Raw genomic sequence first — 25,878 nt, 5'->3', positions numbered from 1 at the left:
TTATACAGAGTTTCTTGGTGTGTGCATGCGTGCGTGCGTGTGTGTATGTGTGTGTGTGTGTGTGTGTGTGTGTGTGTGTGTGTGTCTCAGATCTCAGCCTCCTGAGTAGCTAAGTTACAGGCATGAGCCACCCATGCCCAGCTTATACAGAATTTCTTTTGTTTGTTTGGTTTTTTTTTGCCAGTCCTGAGGCTTGAACTCAGGGCCTTGGCACCATCTCTGAGCTTCTTTTGCTCAAGGCACTAGCACTTTACCACTTGCCACAGTGCTACTTCCAGCTTTATCTATGTATGTGGTACTGAAGAATTGAACCCCCGGCTTCATGCATTCAAGACAACATTCCCAGCCCCAGAATTTCTTTTTTTTAATTACCTTTTTTTAAATTTATTAATTAAATTTTTGACAAGGTGTTGTGCAAAAGGGGTACAGTTACATAAGAGGGCAGTGTGTACATTTCCTGTGATATCTTATACCCTGTTCTTTCCCTTCCCTAGAGCACGTAGACATATATACAATACACAGTGTACCAAAAACATATACAGTAGTCACATGGCATACGCCAAGGGAAGTTCACCTAGGACTTTAAATATAACGTCAACAATAAAGTTTGCTTATCCTTGTCTTATATAATCATACATAGCTTTTGAGCTACTGTGATTCACTGAGAGGTCTATTTTTGACCTTTCTATGTTGAGTAGTTGTTTGGTTTTAGTTACATAATGTAAGGTCGCTGACCCAAACCTGTGGAAAATACCATTTGACAAGAAGTTTTTGGTTTCACAGACCTGGTCTCTACTGTCTCCCCCTCCCCCCACCTTAGCAGTCATATATCAGGGAGATCATGCCCCTTTGTTTTCTGTGTTCTAGGCTTGTCTCGCTCAACATTATTTGTTCAAGTTCTGACCATTTCCCTGCGAATACCAATATTTCCCCATTTCTAATCGCTATGTAGTATTCCATTGTGTATAGGTACCATATTTTTTGGATCCACTCATCTGTAGAGGGGCATCTGGGTTGTTTCCATATTTTGGCTATTGTGAATTGTGCAGTGATAAACATGGAAGTGCAGATGTCTTTTTGATATCTTGAGACCTGTTGTTCAGGATAGATGCCTACCAGCCCCAGAATTTTTTAATCTCAACCCTCCTGATATTATAGGCCTGCAGGTTCTATGTTTGGGGAGATGGACATTTGTGAGATGGGGCTGGATGTTGGAGAATGTGTAGAGCATCCCTGTCCTTATCCACTATATACCAGTACCACTCCCTGGAGGTGACAACTAAGAAATAGCTCCAGATACCCCTAAAACTCTCAGCCCCAGTGGAAAACTAATGGGGTGCCCACTGCCCACAATCATGAGAAACCATGTGAATGCTCCTCCCCACCGCACCCACCCCTCCTCAAGATGGCCTGGGTTGGATCCTGGTCCTGGAAAAACCTTCAAGAAAGCACAAGAATCTTTCCCAGGAAAGCCACCAGCCTCCACCACAATGTCCCAGCTAAAAGAAGACAAGAAGTAAAATAAGGGAGGAAGTAACAAGTTGAAAAAGAAACGTACTCACTGCCTTACATATGAAACTGTAACCCCTCTGTAATTCATTTTGACAATAAAAGGGGAAAAAAGGAGACAAGAAGTATGTAGATGTGGAGGAAACCAGCACGACAGGCACTTTGTGAGCTGTGTCCTCTCTTACCCCATTCTCTTTCCAGATTGCCCCAGGATCTGTCAGCAGGAAGCTAGACCTGCAGGCCCATCAGACCCTGACCTGTATCCAGAGAATACAAGTCTAGCCTTTCAACCCATTGGTTCCAGGACCTGGAATCATGCATTTTAATTTTTTTTCTGGATTCCTTTTCATCACCTGTAAAGCAAAAAAGGCAAATCTAAGACCTTCTCTGGGGCTGCTTATAGATAGATTACTCTCTTAGGAACAAGGAGAGTGATGGGTGCTCTCCATGGTATGCACAAGGAAGGACTTGACCTAGGTTTTTAAGAAAAGCCAGGGAGACTCAACAATCAAATACAATCTCTGGGACATAAAGGAGGGAGATTTTTGTAAGAGGCAGCCTTTTGTGCTGTGTACCACTCTCTACATCTTTCTCCATCATAGCTCGTTCTGCTTTTACCTGCATTCCACTCTCCTCTTTTCCACTCTACCAGCTGCTCACATTCCCCTTCCCTTTTATCTTAATCTGTAGTGTTTCTCCTTTTCCCCTGTACTGTCATTTTCTTAACTTCATTCACTTTTTTTTATTCATTATAATGATTCTTTCTGTGTCCTCTGGCTCACTTGCTTTTTCTTTTCGCTTTGCTTTCTCCATCTCCTTCCATCTTTTTTTTCTCACCTTCTTCATCATAGGAGAGATAGCTACCTCCTAATGATACTCAGACCTATGGAAAGCAAGACAAGCTGAGTTCTGAAGGACTTCCAACAATGCCCAGACCAGATACTGGGTGATCCTCATTTAGAAAATGAATGATAAAGGGAACTATGTCATCCAGTTTGAGAATTCTGTTGGCTACACAAATGACTGCCATGCATTGAAGTCTGGGAAGTCCTACTGAGCACTTGAGGTGTTGGCCTGTTTGCGAGGCAGCTGTATATGGAACTAACAGGCCACAGTAGAGAGTTAGACCTGCAAAAGTCAGTATGACCTGCAGAAGCCCTGCCTGAGGCTGCCTTGCTGTGTGGGAGCTTCCCAGCCCAGTTGGTTCTACTTCAGCATGTAGATGTTTGGGTGAAAGCCAAGTGTTCCTGGTAACACACCACATCCCAGCTGTAGCAGGCAAATAAATGACTACCCTAAGTAGTATCTTGCGCTGAGTCCACTTACAGAGCAGATAGAACATTTCAGGATTCTCTCATGGCCAGGTCCAGCCCTCACTTTGCCCTTCATCCTCATCCCATTGCTAGCTCATTCAAAATATTAGCACATAAAGCTGCACATTGGTAGCTCAGGCCTGTGATACTAGCTACCTACTCAGAAGGCTGAGATCTGAGGATCAAGGTTCAAAGCCAACCCAGGAAGATGAATCTGAGAGACTCTTAGCACCAATTAATTGGCAAAAACAAAACAAAAACAAAAAACCACAAGAAAACATAACTACAGGTATGGCTCAAGTGAGAGTACCACCCTTGAATGAAATAGCCAAGCAAGACCATGTGAGGCCTTGAGTTCAAGCCCCAGTACTGGCACAAAAAAGAGAAGAGAGAGAGAGACAGAAAGGAGGAGAAAGGGAAAGGCGGGAAAGGAATAGGGAAAGGGAAGGAGGAAGGAATGGAGGATGAAGGGAGACTAGAAGAAAGAAAAGGAAGGAAAAGGAAGAGCACTTACTACCTTGCAGTAAACAGCCTGCAAAGGAGGGCTGTTTGGAATGCTAGACAGTGGAAGCAAATCACAAAGTAGATTTACTCTAAACAGCCAATTCAGCACAAATGGAACATGAACAAAACCGCTAATCAGTCACAATCAAATAAAAAGAGCCTCCCAGAGAGCAACAGCCAGATGGGAAGTTAATGTAGTTCAGACCATTAACATTCCACTAATGCTCACTGTTGTCTTAGCAAGCAAATGGGGCCAGTTCTGGGAGAATGGGGAGAGGAAATGCAGACACATCCACTTTCTCTAAAACAACAACTACTATAACAACAAGAATAAGCCCACACAGGATGACCTAACACAACAATAAAGAAAAACATTTACCCACTGGCAACCTCTCACCCTTGGTCAGAAGTGTAACTTTCTCTGTGGCATTTTACTTTCAAAATCTTTTAGGGGCAGAAGGGTGGGAGAATAGGATAGAGGAGCAAAGTTATTGATATATAATTCAGCTACCACTCAATTCATCTATTTAAACAATTTATTTTTTTTCATTTTCAAAGTGATGCAACCATTATAATCAATTTTATTACTCCCAAAGAAAACATTTTTATCATTCCAAAAGAAAAAAATTGTTCTTATGACTATTTATGACCACCCCTAAATTCCTACATTGAAACCCTAATCCTCAGTAAGTAGTAATTAGGTCATAACAGTCTTAAAAGAGACAGGAGACCTTGGCTTCTGCTGCTGTCTCACATGTGCCACCAGGAAGAATTTCTGATGTGTAAACCAACCAGCTACAATTATGTGTTATCACAGCCTGAGCACAAGACCTCAGCAGTCCTTCTACATTCCACAAAAACTCTCCATCCAGACAATCCCTAATCTACTTTCTGTCTCTAGATTTTCCATCCACTTAAAAATGTGTAATACGTGAGTTTTGTGTGTCTGACTTCTTGATTCTAGCATAATGTTCTCAAAGCTCATCCATGTTACAACATACATCAGCATGTCATTCCTTTTCGTTGTCAAATAATATTCCATTATCCATCTGTAACATAAATGATATGAAATATGCACATGATGGATGGAGTTTCTACCCCTTGTTCCCTGCACACAACTCCTAAACTCTTAAAAGCTCTATGAATGTTTTCTATATGTCAGCAAGATGCCTTGTGACTCCTTATAGGTCAAGACAGGGGCTGGTCATCAGAAAGGTACAGGCATAACAAGAGGGGTGGAACCTTCAGCTGCATTTCCTAAGCTCCAAGGAAGCAGAAAGGGGCGATTTTCAGTTGCTCTGTTATGGGGTCCAGAAATCGACAATCAATGAGACCACTCAGATGACAATCAGGGATGGAAAGAATTTTATTGAGCAAGAAAGTACTGGCGCGCCAAGACTGCACTCAAGGCTGGGATCTCAAGATGCAGTCTCCAGTCATCTCAGAAGACTGCTTTTAAACCCAAAACCACAGGAATTTTCCCTTTTGCCTAATTGTAATGGTTCGTTAATTTCGAGAAGTGTCCAGGAACCAGTTCATTACTTTCGAAAAATATCCAGAAACTGGTTTCAAACAGGTCAGGGCATCTTGACTATAACAGAAATCATCTAACCATCTGGTGACAAAACAGAATGTAGCTCTCCTGGGGGAGGGTGGGGTTACAGGTATGGGCAATACAGATCAAAACAGGTGTAGGCAATTGAAACTACACCATACAGAGCAAAGGGCCAGTTTCAGAAAAGTTTCACATTGAACAATTACATTAATACTGAACAATATTAGCAATACTTGTTGTGTAAAGTTAGTATAGTAACAGATCAATTATTTACATCACTTTAGCTCATCCATTGTCGAGGATGTGATCAATCATTCTACGTAGCAAAGATTTCAGTTAAAATGCCAAAGGAGCTGAGTGTAATGACTAAAACTTACATTCCCAGCTACTTGAGAGGTTGATCAAGAGGGTCATTCTATGAGGCCAGTCCAAGCAAAAATTCAAGTCCGTATACAAAATACAACTAAAATAAAAAGAGCTAAAGTTGTGGCTCAAGTGGTTGAGTGCCTGCCTAAAAGTGGGAAGCTTCTAATAAGCTAGTTCAAGCCCTAGTGCAGAAGCAGAAGCAGAAGCAGAAGCAGAAGAAAGGCAGGGCTTAGAGAGGGTACAGAGAGTTTCTGATCTACTGGACACAATGAACATCCCTGCAGGGTGGTAGAGCAGAGGGCATCCTGCTTCTGGTGTCATCTGTATTTTCTTTTTCATATTCTTCATAATTGATCAGTAAATGTAAGTATTTCCCTGAGTTCTGTAACCATGCTAGTAAATTAAGAAACATGAGGAAGAGATGTGGGAACCCTTAATTCATAGCCAGTCAGAAAGACAGAGGGTGAAATACTGCTTGCAACTGGCATCCAAAGGAAGAGGAGGCAGGCTGTTGATACGAGATGCCCAGCCTGTGGGATCTGACACTGGCTTCAGGGAGACAGCAAGAAAATTGAGCTAAACCATAAGGCACACCCGTGGGACCCACAGAAGAACTACTTGGTATGTGGAGGAGAACCAAGTTGATGTCAGGAGTGCACTGATTGACACTTGGAACTGACTGACACTTGAGGCCATTTATGACGCCACTTAGGTTGTATCCATTTGCTGTTTGTGGTGAATAGTAGTGCAATAAACATTCTTATAAAGTTTTGAAGTGGGCATAAGCTTTTGTTTCTCCCAAACACATACTCTGAAGTAGAAAGGCGTGGTCATTAGGCCACACTGCACTTAATCTTCTGGAAACTACCAAACTCTTCCCAGGCAACTGCACCATCTTATGTGGCTACTCTCAGTGTGAGGATTCAAATTTCCTCACATCTTCTTCAAAATTATCTTGGTAATTACAGCCATCGTAATGGCATAAAGTTGTCTTTCATCATGGGTTTGATTTGCATTTTCTTGATGACTCATGAGACTAAGTAAGCATCTTTTCATGGGATTTTAAATCTGGCAGCCAGTCTTCTTTGGAGAAATATCTACTTAGGTCTTATCTCGATTTTGGAAATATGTTACCTGTCTTACTGATGTTATATTCTAAGAGTTCGTCATATATCTTAGATATAAGTCCCCTGATAGGTGTATATGATTTGTAAATATTTGCACCCATTCTGTAGTTTCTCTTTTCACTTCTTTGACAGTGACCTTTGAAGCACAAAAGTTTTTAATGTTTACTTCTTTAATATGTTTGATGCTAAAGAGTGAACCCAAGGCCCTCTGAACGCTAAACATGTTCTCTACCCCTGAGCTACAACCTAGTCCACGTTTTTAATTTTGATGGCATCCAAATTATCTTTTTTCCTTTGGCTACTTGTGTTTGCGTACCATATCATATGACCACCTTCTTTTTTTAAGTCATCCTCCTTCAGCTGGCATTTGTCCATTCTGCCTAGATTCATTCCTGTCCGGCTATAGCGACGTGCTTCCCCTTTGCTAGCTTCTCTCACCTGTGGAAACACAATCCACACAGCCCCCAGGCCATGTGGGGCAAAGGACTTTCTCACCCTGCTGAGTCCTGCTGCTCTCTGATTAGCACTGTGATTATTACTGAACACTTATAAGTCTAGGTAAGGCTTTTAAGTGTCAGTGCTTTTAGATTTCCTAATTAGTCCTCAAAATAGTTTTGAAAGTGATTTTTTTGCCTCTCCCTGGTTCTGAGATCAAAAGACAAATAAGAAATTATTGTCAAGACAAATACCTTTGCCTTCTGAGTAATCCTACCCTCTAAAACACTCTTAACTTTGACAATAAAGGAGGAAGAAGAGAGAAATAGGGCATTGTGAGCAAAAGCAGTCAAAACCCAGAGCAAATGAGGGCTGACAAAAGCTAACAATTTTTCTGTCATCCTACATCTGAATAACTACATAATCAACTGCTAATGTAGCTTCTCCCATCACCACTGCTGTCAGAAATCGGGTTGTACCGACTGACTCCTCAATATGTGCATAAATATTTAGATATTAGTGATTTTCAGAAATTCCAAGGTCCCAAGTGCTTCCTTGGCTCATTTGCTGCAATCCTCTCCTGTTGTTCACACACTTAGGCCTCATCATATTTTTCTTAGTTGGCAAAATCATGCATGGCTGTAACTCCCTGGTCTGTAGAATGCATTTCCCTCCCCACAACAGAGCAGGTTCTAACTCCTTGGTCTGTAGAATACATTTCCCTCCCCACAACAGAGCAGGTTGTAACTCCCTGGTCTATAGAACACATTTCCCTCCTCACAGAGCAGCCTGCTACTCATGCAGGAGAAGCCAGGCAACACTTCTTCCCTGGCCTAGCCTTCCCAACTTCACTGAGCAGAGAACAGACCCACTAGAGGGGCACTGTGCATTTTTTCACAGTTCCCTCCTGCTCACAACCCAAATGGTAACTAGAATCAATGCTCTCCTCAGGCTCTGGTTGCCACTGGGTCATATCAGGTGAAAAATTCAACACCTATCTAAGATTTCTGAAGTTTCTACAAGAGGATGAGGAGAGAAGAGGGCTTTCTCCTTGTAGATACAATGCTGTCCCTGAGCTCTTATTCTTGGCTTTGTGTCTTGTGTCTATTTCTTACAGCCACAAAGGCCTCAACTTCTCATGCCAATCTCCACTGAAAACGCTGGAAGAGCACTAAGATGGCCTCAATGATCCTTGCCTTCTGTTATTCCTGGTCTTAGTGCTCTCTCCATGAGTTACATACTCCTAACTGTTGTAGGGAGTAGAGCTGACTCCATCTTGATTAGGGAAACATGGTAGCAATTGTTAAAATGAAGTTAAATATTAGGTCAACCTAACTGCAAAATTCTGCTTCTGTAAATGGCTTGCTTAACTCATTTGTTGCTTGCTCTACCCCCTGCGTCAACCTCCTATATCTGTGCTACACTTTTACCTTTATAAACCCCAGCTCGAGGACTGTTAGGGGTAGCAGTTTCAGCTCCTGAGTCTGTGCTGTGTCCCTAGCTGGTCAGTTCGCTTTTTACTTCCCCAATAAATCCATCTTTGCTTGAGGCTGTCTCTGTGTGGTGGACTCTGGAGGGACATGGGTTTGAGTCCCACTTGGGTTACCTCCCCCAGACCCGTAACACTAACCAATAGGACAAAGCAATGAAGAGAAACAGAACATTCATGATCACATACAATAAATTACTACCCTCTATCTTGCTAACAGATTCCCTCTCACTGGCGAGAGGCCCACATGGCAAGAAACTGAGAGTGGTCTCCAGTCAATAACCATGGCCCATGCAAGTGAGAACTTAGAAGCAGATACTTCCCCACACAAGTCTTCAGATAACACCCCAACCCTAGTGGATACTCTCCCTGATTGCAGCCTATGACTATAGGTAACACAAGGGACCCAGCTCAGTCATGCTCAGCTTCCTGAGCCACAACACTGTGAGGTGATACATGTATTATCCATGTTACAATAGATAACTAATATAAAAACCAACTAGTATGGTATAGTGCTTGCCTTGCATACATGAAGCCCTGGGTTTGATTCCTCGGCACCACATATACAGAAAAAGCCACAAGGGGTGCTGTGGCTCAAGTGGTAGAGTGGTAGCCTTGAGCAAAAAGAAGTCAGGGAAAGTGCTCAAAGCCTGAGTTCAAGCCCAAGGACTGGAAAAAAAAGAGAAAAAATGGATTAAACTAACCCCTTCACTTGGGACTTCTGAGGGTAAAAGTCTCAATCTCACAGTATTGGGAGAGAGAGTAGCTTTGAAATGTCAAAAATTATAAAAACACAAAACTGAATAGGAGTAATTTCATTGATGAGAATCTTTTGACCACTACATTACACATAATGTTACTCAGTCTATCAGTCAGTCTCTCTCTCCCTCCCCACCCCACCCCCTTTTTTGTGCTGGTTCTGGGCTTGAAATCAGGGCCTGGGTACTACTATTCTGAGAGCTTTTCCTCAAGGCTAACACCCTACCACTTGAAACACAACTCCATTTGTGGCTTTTGATGTCTAATTGGAGATAAGAGTATCACTGGACTTTCCTGCCCAAGCTGGCTTTGAAACAGGATCCTCAGATCTCAGTCTCTTGACTAGCTAAGGTTACAGGCATTGAACCACTGGTGCCTGGCTTCTCTCCCTCTTCTGAGATATATTTTACTTCAGACTAAATCTCTCTCTCTCTCTCTCTCTCTCTCTCTCTGTATCTCTGTCTCTCTCTGTCTCTCTCTCGCACACACACAGACACACACATACACACCACAGTTATAAATCTTCAGCACAGATACCTAATTGTGCTGAACTCTGGGGGTCCAATCCTCTCTAATCTTTGCCTAGGGCCAGAAATAGGAGGATGACCCAGTATAGTAAAATATAACTTACCATGATGTTTTATAATTATTTGTTTGCATGTCTGTCTCTCCCAGTAGACTAAGTTGTCAGGAAAAATTACTGTGCTCCATTCATCTTTACAGTCTTAGTACTACACAGTATAGAGTTGATTAAACAGTCAGGATTTAGCAAATATTCCTGAATGTTTATTCACTACATATCATTACACTTATGGATCTCCACTGATAATTAATTATTAATATATAACTAATTCACAGGAGAACCACTGGGCACGCTATAAGGAAAACTATTATAATAAAATGCTCAGGTATTTCAAATAACTATAACTCCTTTGAATAGATTCAAGAAAAACTATTGCTTGATAATCCTAATGTTGTAGCTTGCTGTGCATCTCAAAATGTATTCACTATATACTCTTAAAAAAAATAATGGGCAGCCAGTGGGGGCCTGGTGGGATGGAGGGGTAACAAGATGGCTGTGAAGACGGCGGAGCTCCATATGCTGAAGCTTGCTGGAATAAAGCAAGAATGTCTTGCTCGTCATGGATTGGAGACTGAAGGAATCAAACAAAATCTCATCCACAGGCTCCAGGCTTATCTTGAGGAACATGTCAAAGAAGCAGCAAATGAAGAAGATATACTAGGAAATGAGACAGAGAAGGAAGAACCAAAGCCCATAGAGCTGCCTGTCAAAGAAGAGAAACCTCTTGGGAAAACTGTTAATAAGAAAGCAGAGAAGAAAGTAGTAAAAATTACAACTGAAATATCGCAGACTGAGAGAATACAGAAGAGGCAGCCCTCTTCAATATGCCTGTGAATTTCTTCTGTTCCAACTAAAGGTCTGTCCTCTGACAACACAAATATGGTTAACCTGGATATACTAAAGGAAAGAGCACAAAGATTTGGTTTGAATGTCTCTTCAATCTCCAGAAAGTCTGAAAATGATGAGAAGCTTAAAAAAAAAGATTAAAAAACTATTTGGGATGTTTTGTATGATTATGTATTTCTTTTTAATAAAAGAAATTAAACTGTTTAAAAACAGAGGAAAGGTCAACTGCTAGCACTGCCAAAAAAAATTAGTACAAAAAGGTAAGTTACACTTTTCTCAATTTAGCAAACACAGATTGAATATTTACTAAATTAACAGCCTAGAATATAAAAAAATACTCTTATACTGTATCACATTTTACTTTTAAAAGTAACCTTAAACAACTAGACCTATTTAAACAACTAAGCATTTAACTAGGCCTAGACCTATAGGCTCAAAAACTATGTTTCTGAGCTGCCCCAGACATTTTACAGATATTAAATGACCTGTTCATATCCTATTCCAAGTAAGTGAAACAAGTCAGATCTAGGGCTGCAGTTTCTGACTTCCACAGCAGGGAACAGTAGTGTTGTGAACAGTCCCAGATACAGCTGCCATAGAAAATAGTGGAATAAAGAAGGATCATTTAAAAAAAAAAGTATTAAGCATATTTTGTGAAGTTCCTGATAACAGGTATCATTCTTCTGCAACAAATTCTTAAGATTAATAAATAAATTTATTTTCTATCTATATTATTTGAAAATTTTTCCCTAGATTCTCAGTTAACTATTCTTTTCATTTGATCCAACGAATGTGCACAGGCCACTATAAGAAACTTCTCATGTATCATAAGAGATAGAGAGAAAAAAGGCAAAGCATTTAAGAAAAATATTACTAGGTAACAAAGATCCTTAATAATACATGAGTTGAAACAGACTAATACTTCAGTAACAACTCTCTTAAGTAATTTTTAATCACTTCTTTTAAATCACCAGCACCAGGAACTACTCAGAAAACCAGCACTTGTTACATACAGGCCTTGTTACACCTAAGCCTAGGTGGTACCCACATGTCCAAACTGGACATGCTGAAGCATCAATCATCCTGTCTCTGAAGAGGGGGGAAGGCACTTCAGGAGCACAGGACTTGGAGTTGCTCTTGCCTCACTCCTCATGGCTAGATAGGGAGTTTGAGCTGTGGCCAAAGACAACTGCAGGCATTTGGCTGAGCACCCAGAGGACAGGCAACTTCCTTGAAGTCTGGCTTTGCCCAGATCTGCATAATGACAAATTAGGAAGGAAACAGAGCAGAAGACAAGATGGAAGGTGTGAGCTATGAGCAAATTTAGACAGAAAGTTAGCACTTCTCTGAAATTAACATATCAGCTTTGGGACAAGGAAGTGCTCCCAGAGTACCTTGGGACTTAGATGAGCATGAGGGTGTGGGCCCACAGATCATGCAGAAGAGAATCAGCAGAGCAGTTGAAAAGTAGCCACATGGACTAGGACAGAGAGAGCTCCCTTAACCAGTCCACAGAGGAATGTACTGATCCCTTGGCAGGAAGGGTTGGATTTAATCCCAAGCATGGCAGAAGGCTATTGGGAGTTTATTGCACAGTTATCTGTGACTAGGGAGCTGTACACAGATCACTCCACATTGTAGGGCTAGTTATTCACACCAGCTTAGATATTCTCTTAAGTTGCAAACCTGTTCATAATTGTTATCAAATACCTAGTAAACAGGATTGTTAAATCACAATAAATAATAACATAGGTTTGTTGATCATGTGCCAGGCAATGCTACCAGTCTGTTACTTGACATATAGTCATTCATTATTATCCTCTCCATTTTGCAGAGGAGGATAGTGAGGCAAAGAGTAATCAAATAATGTACATAGGTCCCACAGTTAAAAAGTTACAGAGCCAGAATCGAAACCCCAACAATGTCACTCCAGGGGCTACACATATCATCCCCAGCTAGTGCATGGGATCAAGATCCTAGGTCTCTGAGCAAATAAGCCAGGTAAGCAGCACTCCTCAAACAGTGAGCTTGGAATAAGGTTTCTGCACATTATTTAATTTTGGAAACCTCTTAATGTTAATCACTGGCAAAATTGAGATCAGAAGAAACACAATTCCACAGAAGACACCAGGTAATGTAAGTAAGTACAACACGCTGGCTAAGACACATAGGGCGAGGGAAGCTAAGGCTTGGGAAGGAAGGATGACATCTTTCTAAACAAGGCAGCCATTGGTCACCTCCAGGCTATTATTACCCTAGGAAAATAAAGAGCCTGTTTTTCCAGTTGTGACAATTTTCCAGAAAAGTTGGTTCTCATCCAAAATCTCTCATTTTTTCCAATCATTTTTTCCTGAACGATGAGCCAAACAAATCATATATGTGCAGACAGCCATGTGGGCTCGGGATATGGCCTAGTGGCAAGAGTGCTTGCCTCATGAAGACCTGGGTTCAATTCCCCAGCACCACATATACAGAAAATGGCCAGAAGTGGCGCTGTGGCTCAAGAGGTAGAATGCTAGCCTTGAGTAAAAAGAAGCCAGGGACAGTGCTCAGGCCCTGAGTTCAAGCCCCAGGACTGGCAAAAACAAAACAAAACAAAACAGCCTATCACCTCTGTTCAAGATTTACCACAGTCTCAGCAGGCAGGGCAGCAATAGTCATCTAGAGGAGAAGTGCTGGAATTCAGTAGCTCTGAAATATTAGGAAGACCATTTTCAATCTACAACTGCTCACAAGGTCAGTCAGTTTAGCCTCAGTGACGTCTAAGTAAAGACTGAAACATTGCTCAAGAGTCACACCTGCTGCAGGACATGAGCATAGTCATAGACATCTGAATTGATGTTTTCAACACAGACTTCAGGCTCCCCACAGGGTATGCAAAACCTTCCATTGGAGTACAAGAAGAAAATATTCAAAACTATTATCCCTGTTTCCCATTCTTCCTCAAAATTCATGGGTTGACACACCTGAATTTTTATACTATATTTTAAACTAGTATTGGTATTTATTTATTCAAATAATAAATATACTGAACACAGAAAATAAACATCCTCATAATAGACAGGTATACCGATAAGAACATCAACTAGATCAGAAAACTCAAGAAGTCCTGTCTAGCTGTCATATACAGAACTCACCTGAAAGCTAGATACCCAATATTAAGTCAAGAAGCTTCATCCTCCAGTCCCCAATCAGGACTGCACTGCAGTGCCCAGGAAACCTCATAACCAGCCTAATGAACTGCTGTTAGAATAAGGGCTGAGTCTTACTCATCTTTCTTTGTCAAATAACCAGCCCAGAGCATATTTAGTGCATAGTCTTTCCTATATAGGAACTTTTAACTTACATAGCTGTCCTTCAACTCTAATTCCCAGTGAAGTTCCAATTGCAAGCTTATATGCTTTTTTTCCCATGAACTATTACTTCCAGCAAGGGCCCTGACTGAAAACAACACCCACTTTGAAGGTGTGATTAGATCTGTGGAAGACACACAGCTCACATTTGATCAGAAAGAGGGAAAGGAATTGTGTCAAAACAGGAATTTAGTTGTTCTAACCAAAACTCAAAACTTCAAGTAGCACAGATTCAGGCTCTTTGTTATAATGTTTCACTTCCCTGAATGGCACTTGAACAGCAAGTGGCAATTCAGTTAGAGGATTTGTTCTCTCTGCTCTACATCTGGTTTTCCTTTCCTCCAACAATGCTCCACATCCTTGCATTATGCCTAAAATGATTTTTTTCTGAAGAACAGAGTACTTAAGTAACATTATTGCTTTTTACACAAAGTGTTCATTTTATGAAAAATGGAAAATAAAAAGACACATGCACTCAATAAACATACAATACATACAATACAGAATACATCTAATCCAAGGATCCAGTAGGATGCACTCCATTAGAATCCGAAACCAATGAGGTCCAAAGCCTATGCATACATACCTCTACATTCCAGGCCCTGCATAGACAATTCCGAGATGCACTTTCTATGGCTTCTCAAAAGTGCCTGGGATCAAATAGATAAGACTGTCAGCAGTGATCAGTTGGTAATCTATGCTTGCATTGGTTTTCCTTCCTTCAATTTTCTCATACAAGGTCCTTTTCTTCAATTAGCATTTGTTTCAGGTTCTGCTTTTGAAGGAACACAAGCTAAGACAATTAATAAGCAATAATAATGAACAGGTAGGCTTAGAGAAGCAGACCCTGTGGATAATATGATGAAGCTGAGTTTCCTGCCTGCTTGCTGGTGGCCCATAGGAAGTTAATAATCCCTGGCATGAAGTAGCATCACATTTACTGATATTCTTACCTGTGGTGAATTGGGATGAGTCACAGATGGAATGTGAGGCACTGAATTATGTGGTAGTTATAGTATTTGAATGACATGGGGGGGGTCAATGGTAAATCTTAGAATCATGGAGTTGTCTGGGTTTTGTTAATAATTACTTTGTAAGCCTCAAAAGGTAAAACTAAAATTATATGTTCACGTCAGTCAACCATTAATTCAAAGAGGACACTGAAAGACTTTTTCCATGACATTTTGACTCATTTTCTGTAGCCACAGGAATGATAAAGAATGAAAATTAGGCCTGAGAACTAACTGTAAAGCTGGAAGAGCTGCAGAAAAGATTGAATGCACAGTCTATATCAGTCAAGGAGACTATGATCTGGGGCTGGGGCACTTGAATGATTCTAAGTGTGTGTGTGTGTCTGTGTGTGTGTCTGTGTGTGTGCCTGTGTGTGTGTGTCTGTGTGTTGGTACTAGGGCTTGAAATCGGGGCCCAGGCGCTGTCCCTAAGCTTTCTTTTAGCTCAAAACTAGCACTCTGCCTCTTGAGCCACAGTTCCATTTCTAGCCTTTTGCTGATTAATTGGAAATAAGAGTCTCATGGACTATTCTGAACTATAGTCCTTTTTTTTCAACTACAATCCTCAGCTCTTAGCCTCCTTATTAGCTAGAACTACAGATGGAGCCACCAGTGCCCATTTTTTTCAATTACAATCCTCAGCTCTTAGCCTCCTTATTATCTAGAACTACAGATGGAGTCACCAGTGCCCAGGTGACCCTAAGAATCATACTCTCTGGTTTCCCGGAATTCTCAGAGCCATTAACAACTGCTCTCTCTTTCTTGCTAGAGACGAGTACCTTCCTCCTGCTTGGAGATCCTGACAAGTCATACAAGATGGGTGCCTGTGTTAGACCTTTGGTCACTATGACAAATACCTGAGAGAAACAGTTTAAAGGAGGAAAGATTTATTTGGCTCACAGGTTCACAGTTTTCTGGCTGTGGTAAAGCATAATGTCATGGCAGAAGGGTGTGCTGGACCAGAGCTACTACCTCATGACAGCCAAGAAGCTGAAAGAAGGGACAGAAAGGGACTGAGTATAAGTTATATGCTCTCAGAACATGCTCCCAGTAGCCTGCTTCCTCCAATTAGATCCTACCTCCCAATAATGCCATCATGTCATGAAACAAAGAATGAATCATTGCTTAAGTCAGAGTCCCCAGAATTCAATAACCTCTCAATGATTGGGTCAGCCTGCTGGGGACCAAATCTTTAACACAATTCTTAACAAAGAGGACTCTTCACATTTAAACCATGTATGTGTCTAACAAGGTAATTCCTGTCCCTTGTAAAATCAACCATCACTTCATCTCTGCCTCTGAGGCAGTAGCTAACCAGTTCGGTCTTGGCACAGCCCAAAGCAGGAAAATACAGTTCCTACTACAAAATAAATTGCTTATTTATTGAAGGAAAATATATCAGCAGGAGCCAATGTAAGATGATTCTGATGGTTTTAGACTAGGGTGTGTAAAATAGTAAGATGGATAAAGAATAACTCAGTGCAATGAGAGCACTGTCTGTCTCCTGACTCTGGTTCAAAGACCTGGAAAGGACTCCTGAAACTGGGTCCAATAAGCTTGGATAGGATAGCTTGGCTTTATGTTAATGAGATGAAGATACTGGAATGGAAGAAGGGTTAGTATGATGAGATTGTTAGTATGGATTTCGTATATAAGAATGAAGAACCCATACATATGTTTCGGGATAGGATGGACAGATTAATGCTGCCTTCACTGAGGACATCAGAAGTGAACTGATGAAGGAGTATTTGTGTCTTTGATGTACCCATTTACATCATGTAGGAACCACTTCATGTCCTGTAGGTCCTACCACTGCTACAGAAATCTTTCCTAAACAGGCTGCATCAGCTCCTCACAGGTGTGTGTGCCTGTGCTTTCCTGGCTATGAGCTTCTGTCTTGATGTTCACATATGTGCAACCTGGCAGTATGATGAGCTGACCCTCACAGGGCTACCATCAAAGTAGAATGGAAGTTAATGGGTAAATGTTTCATCTTTTCCCTGTACAGCTAGATCATTCTTTTCATTTCTTTGTTTGTGTTTTTGTCTTCATTTTGTTTTTGTTTTGAAAAGTAGAGTTCTAACATGCATTATATAAACTCCACAGAGATGCACATGTCATCCATCCATTCTCCCAGGGCTAATTTGTCAACATATTCTAGCATTCACTTTCATGTTTTTCACCCCCATTCCTTGAAATTATTTCTCAAATAAGCTACCCACACCCATACTTTCAAAGGAAAGCAGGATAAAACAAGGTACAAAAGTTTGTAGAAGTGGGGAAGAAGTACTTTAATGTGGGTCAAGAGCTTCCTAGACAATTGGTCTTGCCACAGAAACACCATCAGCTTATTCCCACCTACAACCAACAGCCTGCTGCACCTCATAATGAGCAGAAAAACAACAGCTTTCTCCCCCCAGCAGGACTAAGCACTGCTTTCACACACATCTTCCACCCTAGGTCTTTTATAGTTCAGCCTATCAGGTTACAGAAAAGTACAGGAATACAGAGACCAGGCAGAAGCAAACATGGAAGAAAAAGTCCTAACAGATAACAAAATGAAACTCTCAAATAATCTTGTAGTAGGATTTTTGCTTCAAAATATACTAAGAAGAAACTATCACAGGCCATGTGCTCCCAATATGCTAGATACATTTCTTCTGTTTACAGGAAAATATCTCCTTTATTCCAGATCTTCCAATAGAATAACAATATTTATGGCGGCCAATATTTACAGCTAAACAAGCAAGAATTTTCCATGACAGCACAACACTAAACATGTAAAAGTGGATTCAAGGGGCCAAGGGTATAGATAAGTGCTAGAATTCATGCTTGGAACATGTAGGGTTCACCCAGCAACAAGAAAAACAAAAAAGACTCGAAAATGAAGATCAGCCCAAATACCACAAGTTTATATATTTATTACTTTGAATTTTTTAAATAAAAAAGCATAAGGGTTTATTTGTCTACATGAGGTCCAAGAATACTGAGGTAAGAAGGCACTTCTTAGGAAAAACACAAGAATTTTAGCAAACTACACACATTCTCCCTCTAATTCATTGATGCATTCATTTACTTATTTACAGAGACAAGCTATTCCTATGAAAACAACACAAAAAAACAGACTTCACACAAAAACAGGCATACATAAAGACTGCACAGAACAAGGGAGCTTTGGTTTTTGTCTTCCATGTACACGATAAAAATGACAATGCAGTATTATGATGTTATTGACTCCAAAGTGGACAGCCCTAAATGGAGTTGGGAAGTAGATGCCAATTTAAGTAGGATGTCTAACAGCCATTTCAGCGAACTAAGTACTGCATCCTAATTTGAACAAGTATTAAATTTGTTATTCATCTATGCCACTTCATTAAGTGCTTATCTGACTTTGGATTGAGAAACAAGTAATCAAGGACTGCATATTGAATAACTGTTGTTCACATTAAAATTTCTTATGCTATTAATATCTAAGTTTCCTTCTGTGACTTTAGGCTATTTTAAAAAGGGGCGGGGATTATAGAAATCTTGTTACCATAGAGACTATAAGCCGGTCAGCCCATCTGCTGAAGAGGATACAAAATTTTACAAGTAGAATTTTAAAAACCTTACTATCAGAAAGACTTCCTCCCATACAGCAAGGAGGGAGGGAAGCACAAGAAGTCTGGCAAGTGGCCATTTGCAACATTGGGGGGCTATTATTACTTTGATAGTAACCAAAACTTACAACAGTTTGCTATTAGGAGGAAACTATTAATATCTGTTAGGATGCTAAAGGTTGACATATCTTTGGCATATTCTATGCTAATGATGTTTATACCAATTTTAGGGGAAAATAAGAACTTATATTAAAAATTCGTGTGGGAAAACCTATGATTTGTGTTGCTTAGTTTTGAAAAATTGTTCTAGATATTTATCACATGTTTTTATTTAAGATACCTTATAATAATCTAAAAACAAAATTATGTATTTCAAACAACTATGCTATGAAAATGCAATAGTATCTCTCATGCTTTATGATAGCATATTTTTATTGTTTTCTAAATATATTAGTTCTTTGCCTAGCATGTCCAAGGCCCTATGTTCAATTCCCAACACAGCAAAAGAAGTGTGTGTGTGTGTGTGTGTGTGCATGCGTGCGCACGTCCACATGCACACCAGTATTAGGCCTTAAACTCAGAGACCTGTGGTCTTGAGCAGCTTTTTTTTTTTTTTTTTTTTTGCCAGTCCTGGGCCTTGGACTCAGGGCCTGAGCACTGTCCCTGGCTTCTTCCTGCTCAAGGCTAGCACTCTGCCACTTGAGCCACAGCGCCGCTTCTGGCTGTTTTCTGTATATGTGGTGCTGGGGAATCGAACCTAGGGCCTCGTGTATCCGAGGCAGGCACTCTTGCCACTAGGCTATATCCCCAGCCCCCTTGAGCAGCTTTTTTTGACTCATAACTGGTATTCTAACTCTTGAGCCAAGCCTCTAGTCTGGCTTTTTGCTGCCTGATTAGAGATGGGAGTCTCAGTTACTTTCCTTTCCTGGGCTAGCTTCCCCAAACTCCATTCTCACATCTCTGTCTCTTGAGTAACTAGGATTAGAAGCATGATGCATTGATGCCTGGCCAAAACAATTTTTTAAATAAATAAATACAAGTTCTGACTTCATAAATGTATTTATTCAACAAACAGTACAAACCTATTGGCACAAATTAAAGACAGGAGAAATATCAATGTTTTTCACTTAGAATCTTATGAGTTAACATCTTCATTCATTTCTCTATTGAGTCATTCCATTAAGGATTACTGAGCACATGAGTGTGTCAGGCTAGGTTTGAGGCATTTGGACTTAGACAATGGCCTAAAAGCACTAAAAGTCAGTGCCCTCCTGGAACTAACAATCATTACATAATAAAAATGGAGAGGGGCAGCTTAGAGATAAGAACAGGAACTTAAGATGACAGAATGACTTCAGATAAATGATTCCTGAAGACATGATTTTTTGAGCTGGGGCCTGAGATGAACTGCAGTACACAAGGTAAAATGGGGACCAGTATCTGCGTGTGGTGGCACACTTCTCTAATTCCAATACTTGGGAAGTGAGGCAAGTGGGTCACAAGTTCAAGACTAGCTTCAGTTACATAGTAAGACTCTGTCTTTAAAGGGGGGGGGGGTGGCAGGGAATATGGCTTAGTGGTATGGTGCTTGCCTAGCATGCATGAAACCCTGAGTTTGATTCTTGGTACCACACAAACAATAAATAACACTAATAAAATAAAAGGAAAAATAACCATAAAAAAGGAAAAATAACCGTAAAAAAAGCAGGGTCTATCTTTGTGGCCCAGAAAACATAGTGCAAAGGTGTAAATCTGAAAGAAAACTGGGCTACCTTTTATTTCACAGCTCCAGACAACTTGAAAAAAGTCAGTGTGGCTAAAGTGGCTTCATGAATATTAAATTTTAGAGATATATGTGTGTGTGAAGTGATTCAAGAGTATAATTAGTTTTCACAAATGACAAAATTCCTAGTTAAAGAGCATTTGTGCTTCAAGATAATATTGTAAGTCAAGTTGTAATAGGAATAGTAACCTTTTCATGTTATATACCTTTTTCATAAGTAACAGCCCAATCAAGGCTCACAAAAAAAAAAAACACCTTATAAAACATAACAACTGATTATCTCCTTCTTATAAAGGTGCAACCCAAAACTCAAAGTAAATGACTAACTCCCTATCTAGTAAATGGCTGAACTAGACCTTGAACTTGCTGAAAACACCTAGTTCTTCCTAGTAGACAAAAATTTAGTGCCAAGTTTAGGGTTTTTCACAAGATAATGGGGAAAAGGTGTCGGATAGCAATGTACCACAGATGCCACTGAAGAAGAAATCTATACATATCCACTTTGTGAACCTGGCAGAGAGATTCAGGCCCCAGAGAGCTGAGGACAGCAGCCCATCAGGAAACTCAAATAACACGGGTTTAGTAAAACGATTTCCTTAAAAAGGGAAGCAGTCAAGAAGGAAAAGACTTCTTCCTTGCTATCAAAGACCTAAAAAAGAGACTCCTGTGCCAGCCTCTAGAGCAAAGTCAAGGCCTGCACCTCAGAATGGTCCTGTCTTTGAAGTGTCTGCTTCAGTTTAGTGTTGTATTCCTTGTGGAGTAAGCTGCCAATCGTGCTTTTGTTATGTTTACATGAGAATTTTAGCCACCACCCCCAGATTCTAGTGTCATCGCCAAGGCTGGCATAAATCAGCAGAAGAATAGAATGATTATGAAATATGAGCAAGCTGAGACAGACATGTAAACAAACGAATTGCTAAGTATATAAATAAACTATCAGGTTAAGTAACATTAAGAGATTGGAACACAGTGTAGAATAATGAAAAGGTTCTATGAAAATAATTAGATACACATTATTTACATAACAACAGAGACCACTGTGAACAAATCTGCCAATCTGCTATCACCGCTTAAAAGAAAGTCAGTGTTCTGTTGTGAGCTAGATTCTACAAGAATGGGGCTCTTAGAACATGGGGGCTCCTTCAGTAGCACATGCAATCCTCTCAGTGAAGTGTGGCCATGTCTGATAAGGAACTCAAAGAACTCGTCTACTGAGGAAGCTTCCTGGGCTCCTAAGAGTCAAGAACCAGAAGAAGGAGTGTGAAGTATAGGACAAGGACAGGATGCTACACAGGAAACCACAACCCCAATAACATCCAAAGTCAAAGGCAGTCAGGTAAGAGCACATGAGAAGGGGAATGGGTTCAGAGCCATGCAACCAGGCAGAACAAGAAAGATAAAACAAAACTGTGTGAATATCAGTCTCATAGTTAGAGGTTATAGATCTCAATTAGCAGGGCAACACAACCCAAAAAGGGACTAAGTGTCAGAAACTAGCTTGTTCCCCAAAGCTTAACAGCAATCATCACCATCACCTCCAGCCTATCCTTATCATCTTCACCTCCAATGTTACTACCATCGTCATTATCAACACAGTCATTAACACCTCTACCAGCACGTCCTCCTTTACTATTACTGCCATCACAACCATAACTACCATCAGCACCACTAACAACATCACCTAACACTAACACCTTCTTCATTGTCACTACCAGCACCACCACCATCAATACCACCGGCATAATCATGATCACATATTACTACTTCACAATCACTACCATCACTTCTAACACTCCTCCCACATCTGTACATACCATCACCACTTCACCATCAACACCACCACTACCACCATCACCACCACAGCTACCACCTCCACCCTCCATCCTTACATCACCACCTCCTCTGTCACCACCACCACTCACTCCATGCCACTCATCCCAGTATCACCATCACCACCATTACCAGCACTATCATCACTCTAGGATGCTCCCTTCACAGGCACAAAGGGCCTAGATGAGATTCTGAACTTATAGCCTTCCCACTAATCTCTGAAAATAGGAGGCAGCAGTACTCATACACTCGATGGTCCACATTACTGTTTAAAAGGGGGAATCGTGTGGAACATCAGTGGTTCATGCCTATAATCTTAGCTAGTCACTAGCTAGTCACTCATTTTTTTATTACCTCTGACACACCTCATTTTATTTTACAGGAAATCCTCAACATCAAAACACTGCCAGCACACCTCCTTACTTTCCTGACAATATAGCTCCTACCCAGATTCTTTACCTGGCTACCAAATCTCAGGATTCACTGTCAATCTCTCTCTACCAACCAGTATTTATCACATAATAACATTCCAGATGCCCATTCTGTCAAGGTCACATCAATTGTTGACCTTTTGGGAGCTTACATTCCAATGAGGTGTAACAGGACTGAATATATAGAACCACAGAAGGGAATCTTGGATGTAAGGAATGTGATGCCAAGTAAGGCATAGAGGTCTGTCTTAGGTTGGGCAGTCAGACAGGTCTATCCATAAAAGTGAATGTGTGTGAAGAATGAGGAACAAGTCTTGCAAAGGGCTGGAGAAAGAACATCATGGAAAGAGCAGACATACAAAAAGGCTGAAGCAAGATTAATATTGGTTTATTCAAAGGACATAAAGAAAGCCAGGCACAGGAGAAGGAGAAGAAGGTAAAAGATGAAGATGAAAGAAGACAGTTTGGCAGGAGTTAAATTATTACAGAGCCTCATAAGCCACATTAAGAAATTTAGATTACATTTGAAATCCAATTGAAATCCACTGGAGGTTATGAAGCAGGAGAAAGACATGATCTGATTTCCTTTTAAAATATATCTCTGGGTGACTATAGGGAGAAGGCACCTGGACAAAGGAGGGTGATTCAGCAGCTGGGGTGGGGGGGAAGAGAGCAGGCTCGCAAGAGCAATAAGTTAACCTAGGAATTAGGGTACCAGAAGAAACAGATGGATTTGAGATTTTTTTCCCAATAGAAATGACTGAAAGGATCATTTAGTTCCCATAGTTCAATTTCATTACCAATTTCTTCTATAAGGACCAATAGTTTTGGTGGATACTCTACAGTATACATAAAGTTCCCATTCCTTAACATCTGTGATTTTTATGGAGCTCTCAAGTTTCTTAAAGATGCCTCTCAACCTGCTACAGACAGCAGGAGGAGAGCACCAGGTGGTGTTACCACCCTATCAAAGCAGCTCCATGCATGATTATCAAGAGTAACATCTACAATTTCATTTGAACGAAGGATTTCTATACTAAAACCACATGACAGTGGTGAGGCAGTCTGCATAACTGTCTCCAACACCTATTCTCTCCTTCCTTCCAGAAATAGAACTGTCCCAATTTTTACCCTTCACGTGGCAACTCAGTCAGAGACCACATTTCTCGGCCTGCTTTGAAGAAAGAAGAGGTGTTATGATAAAGTTCAGGAAAATGGGCAGTAAAAAGGAAATAATATACTTAACTCCTGACCATCCCTTCACAAATAGAGCTACTTATCATCCTCTTTCCCCTTCCAACTGTCTAGGACATGGTGACAGCCACAGCTGGATGCCAAGGTGGACTTCAATTGTTGAGGATAGCAGGAGCCACTCACAGCTGGATTTTGGGACCCGTGGTCACTTGGAATAGACCTACCTACCCTCAAATGCCCACTTACCTATGGACTGCTAAGTGACAAAGAAATAAATAATGTTTCCTTTGCTTTTAGTGTTATAGCATCTTAGCATCTACCTAGGTAAGTTTCAGGAGCCAGTGAATGATCTGTCATGTCTCTTCTTGCTCTTCTGGGCATTACAGCAAGGAAACACATATCTATAGGTGATGTGTGTACATTGAATAGAAAATAAACCTTCAATGTTTGGAAGAAGTGTTTATTCATACAGCATCAGGTAGCCTAACCTGAATGATAAAGCTTGGTGGAAAAGAGCCATTCTAAAGCCTGGATTACATCTGATCAGAAAACTACATTCATCATCAGGAGTTCTGAAAAACATTGATGTTTAATTCTACCCACTTGCACTCCTGGCAATCCTGACATAATCAGGATGAGATGTGGCCAGGCAGAAGGATCTGTGATTCTGAAAGTGCAGCCAAGGTTGAGATGTGCAGACCTTGTGAACCATATAACAATGACTCCTATATCATTGTTTTTACTGAACTGCACTGCAGCATGATGAGAGATATCTACATACTGAAATGTTTAAGAAACAACTTCAGAATTCCAAATTATTCATTATTAGTAGTAGTAAGTCACAAATATTCAGATTCTAATGTATTGTTTTCTACAGTTTCAACTCTAGGAGAATGTAAGAGAAATTTCTCTCTCATTTCAGCACAGGAAACATTAGCCAAAATAAGTTTACACGTGGACATTGCAAATCTTGCAAATGACCTTGCTTTTCCCTCCAAGAAGTGCCATAAAAGGTTACAGTCGTGTCAGCGAACAAGATTCCAGTGCTACAACCTCTATGTACTTGACACACTATTTTACCAGTACTTCCCCCTAGTTCATGAGATTCATTTGTGATATCATATAAGCTAACTGAAATCATTCCCAGAATAAGGCAGGATATAAATATATTTTTACATAATGGAGAAGAAGCATGTGCTACTGACTGGAAGAGGGATGAGAAAGACAACAGTTGCCAAGTCCCCCGGCTTACCAACTGTATTTGTGTATCCGTCATCTTGAGCTGCTATAACTAAATATCTCAGAATGGGGGGCCTGAACAGCAGGAGTCTATTTCTCACAATTCTGGAAGGTGAGAATTCCAAAATGGAGGTACTAGCCTATTTTGTTCTTGGTGAAGGCTCTTAACCTGGCTTGTAGATAGTAGTCCTCTTACTGTTTTCTCACATGGCAAAGAGCAAACTCTTGTTGCTCCTTTTCTTACAAGGGTCCCAATTCCAACATGGGGCCTGATCTTAACAATTCCATCTAAACAAGACATTTCCAGTGTCTTTTTCTTCAAATGGCATCACTCTGGTTAGGAGTTCAGTGCCTATGTATCTTGGGCAAATATATTCAGTACAAAATGCCCAGACAATTTAAAATACAAGGCCTGTTTTAATGTCACTTAAAACAGAAATTCCTTCCTTGCTTATTAGAAAACAGGCAATCGTGACAAAGTCTATTCGCAAGTATCAGGCCCCTGAGAAAGGGGAGAGATGCAGGAAAGTAGGTATTCAAAGCTCTCAATGCAGTGTTTGCACATGACGAGAATCAACCTTGTGGTTCCATTCACCTTCATCAAAGTTCGGATATGGCAACTTTTCTTATTCTGTATTATAAATCAAAAGCCTCATTAGCTCCTTGCTCTTCCTGGAGCTGTAATAATCTAAATAGCAAGAGCTGCACTACTCACTGCTCAGCAGACTTCCTCTTAATAGCTTCCAGGATGCATATCTGAGAACCATCTCACCACATTTCACAAATGCTTCATTCTTGACAACCCACTCTATTCTTGCACATCCTTTCATGCCTCATGCATATGCCTGACTGGGTTATAAATTCCAGCTCAGTTACCCTTCCTCCTCTGAACTTCATTGCATTCTGAAAGAATGCCCTCATCAACAGTTTTCCAAAACGGCACCAATGGCTCA

The 25,878-nt window shown here is 40.6% G+C and overlaps 1 protein-coding gene and 1 pseudogene across 2 annotated transcripts in view; one reads left to right on the top strand and one right to left on the bottom strand.

The window, feature by feature from the left end:
- The window catches only part of Cacnb4 (calcium voltage-gated channel auxiliary subunit beta 4), a 276,637-nt gene that overhangs the window by 233,710 nt on the left and 17,049 nt on the right, over positions 1–25,878 (bottom strand). The gene's annotated exons all lie outside the window — the stretch shown is intronic.
- Positions 10,130–10,644, top strand: LOC125350669 (annotated as a pseudogene).

Source organism: Perognathus longimembris, chromosome 4 (assembly GCF_023159225.1).
Source record: "Perognathus longimembris pacificus isolate PPM17 chromosome 4, ASM2315922v1, whole genome shotgun sequence".
Classification (NCBI taxonomy): domain Eukaryota; kingdom Metazoa; phylum Chordata; class Mammalia; order Rodentia; family Heteromyidae; genus Perognathus; species Perognathus longimembris.
Note: the sequence above shows the minus strand (reverse complement) of the source record. Positions and strands in the feature narration are given on the sequence as shown.